The sequence below is a fragment of the Gossypium hirsutum genome, chromosome A06, assembly GCF_007990345.1.
Source record: "Gossypium hirsutum isolate 1008001.06 chromosome A06, Gossypium_hirsutum_v2.1, whole genome shotgun sequence".
Classification (NCBI taxonomy): Eukaryota; Viridiplantae; Streptophyta; class Magnoliopsida; order Malvales; family Malvaceae; genus Gossypium; species Gossypium hirsutum.
The window spans coordinates 35,392,798-35,396,192 of NC_053429.1; positions in this window are offsets into that span (position 1 = coordinate 35,392,798).

Genomic DNA, 3,395 nt, shown 5'->3' on the forward strand with positions numbered 1-3,395 from the left:
GAGCTCACCATAACAACTATATATACACATATATGCACATAACCAAAATCCACCAAATTAAGCCAAATCTCATGGCTATATTTACAAACCAAAGATAAACATTTACAATGCCAATTCATATGGCCAAATTCATTAACAAGTTATAACCAAAATTATTATCAAATTAAAAATGACTCAAAATACCTATACATGCCATATAATTAAATACCAAAGTTCATAGGTACCAAAATGATAGGTGGATAGTGCGAAGCAATCTCTGACGATTCTCGAATCCGAGCTAGCTTTGAATTCACTATAAAACATAGAAAAAATAAACGATGTAAGCTATAAAGCTTAGTAAGATCGTATGACATAAATTCGATATAATCATAAATACATAATTCAACAATTGATCATAAGTATAAGAACTCACATCAACTAATAAACCTCTCAACTACTCATTCACAAAACTATATACTTTCTTCACCATTTCTTTGATTCAAAGTTAATATGGTTTATGCACATACCTGTACCATCTCATACTAATCTCATACACATTCTTGTCTTTCATTTACCAATTGAACCATTCGAAATAGAAGTCAGATACTCAAGGGTCTCACATGATAAGTACCTATTCCATGGCCCGTAGCCAAATCAAGGTAACTTATTCCGAAGTACTGATATCATGGCCCGAAGCCAAATCAGCCAATATGCATAGCTCGGAGCCAAATCGGTATAACTTGTACCCAAAGTGCTATATTATGGCCCGAAGCCAACTCAACATATCCCCTAAAGACATGTCACTAGCATCATAAACTATTCCTAAGGTTCAATTGGGATTTCGAATGTCGAATCGTCATCAAATCACTATTGTTCATATCCACTGTCTCATATTCACAATTTATGCAATATTAAAGCATATGAAATACATTTATATTGAAATTTATCACATATGAACTTACCTTGAATGTGAAACGACGAAATGAGTCGATTAGTCGAGTACTTTATGTTTTGCCCGATCCAATTCCAAATTTCATTTTTCTTGATCTATATAATATCAAATTCAACTCATTTAATCATCTATTTATTCAATTCAATACAAAATACACATTTCAACTATTTTACACATTAGCCCCTAAACTTTCACATTTTTACAATTTAGTCCTTATTACACAAAATCACAAATTCATGCAAATTTCAAAACGCCCATGCTTAGCTAAATTACCGTTATACCCCTAGCAGCCCATATTTTTCATTTATTTCACATTTCAACCACAAAATTTCAACATTTCTCAATTTAATCCCTATTTTGCATTTTCACTAAAAATCACTTAACAAAACTTGTATATCTATCAACAAGTAATTATAATCTATCAAGAAACTTCAAAATACACATGTATTCATCAATGGAATCATTAAAAATCTTTAACATCTTTGCAAAATAGTCCCTAGGCTGGCTAGTACTAGTTGCAACAATCTCAAAAACATAGAAATCATAAAAAAATGAACAAAAATGGACTTACATGCTCAAGAAGACAAGGCCGAAAGCTTGAAGCTTTGTTAATGGCTTCCTTAGATTAATTTTCAGTGGATGAAGGATAATAGAAGATGATACAAATTTTTTTTATTATAATTAACCTTTAATTTCCAAATTACCTAAATAACCTTATTAATAAACCATTTCAACACCTAATAAGGTGTCCATATAATTCCACTCATGTTTCAAATGGTAAAATTACAACATAGGGACCTCTAAATTAAAATTCCATAGCTATTAAACACCTTTAGCTAATAGAATATCATTTCCGCACTTTACGCGATTTGGTCCTTTTTATCAAATTGACCATTCAAAGGATAAAATTTCTTAACGAAATTTTCACACAATCACTCAATCATGGTGTAAACTTTAAAATAATAAAAAAATATTGACCTCAGATTTGTGGTCCCGAAACCACTATTCTTATTTGACTAAAAATGGGTTGTTACATTAAAAGTCAGTTGGAGGTCCCAAGTTCAAGTCTCAACTCTTACAAAGTAATTTTTTTTTTTTGCAAATTCCCTTGTTTTTTTTTATGTGTTTCATCCAAGCCTAGTAAACCTAGGTATAAATACAATTTTTTATCAAAACAATCAGCCTTTTAATCACTTTTCTACTACCTTAGCCGTTCCTAACCCCCTCTCCCACTCTTCATCTTTATTTTTTTTCCCTTTTTCCTCCATTGTTGTCATTGCCTACACCTCCCATTTTACCATCTTCTTCTTCTTCTTCTTTCATCAAGATTGTGCACAATCTCCTTTACTATATTGTTGCAATTTTCCCTCAATTAAATTAGCCTCAAATCTAAAATTTTTAACTCCAAGATTGATCCCAAACATCACCTAGAAAGTGACATTGCTGTTTCTCTCGACTAGCTTGTGTAAGGTCTCTTTTGTCTTCAATTTCTTAATTAATCTTGTCCATTAAAAACTTAAATTTCTAGATCTAGAATTTAGAGGATTTTAAATGTTTTTAAATTTATTGTTCTAGTTTTTAATGAGGTCTTAGACCATTTTAAAATTCAGCCCCAATTTTGGCCACCATGGGTGGTGGTGCGTGCGCATATGTGTAGAATAGGGGGCTGTTTTGTTTCTTGAATCTTGCCCAATTAATTCTAGCTTTAATTTGAGATCTTGAACCCTAATAATCAGCTATTAAACCCATGTCAATTAGAAAAAATCGTTCTTGATCGTTTGGACATATGAAACTCACAAATCGGGAAGCGTAAGTGCAGTTAAGCGTAAAATTAATTGTTCTTTCGACATAGTTGTAGCGTAAATGTTATGGATTGATTAAATGAAGTAATTAAATCATTATTAGATAATTATTTTCTAGTATATTATGAAATTAGGTGCTGGCCCAAGTGCCCCAAATCAACCGTAAAGCCGAAGAATGACCTTACGTACGGTTCGCATCGATACAAGGTAAGGAATCAAACTAGTTGAATTTGTAAAATAGTTATTAATTTGAAAATTGGTTTGAACCCATAAGTGGGTAATTGGCTGTTGGTTAAGTGGTAAATTGATTGAATTTATACTGAATTTTGGTTGAGGATTGTATAAAGGTTTATTGAGGAAAATTGGAAGATTCACTAGCGTGCTGCGAGAAGGAAAAAAATAAAGTGTAGGACTTAAACTTGTAAAATTTGTTTGATAATGATAAATGCCATGTTATATATGATAAATTATTTTTCTCATTGGTTTGGCATAGTAGCCAAAATATTAGTTTTGCGAGTGGCCGAACCAGGTACGTTTCGAGCCTTAAAAGACTGATATGTTGGCAAAATTGTTAGTTTGATTGTATGAATATGTAATTGAGATTGTTATGCATAATTATATTATGTGACACGAGAATTTTATTGAATGATATGAAATGTTGA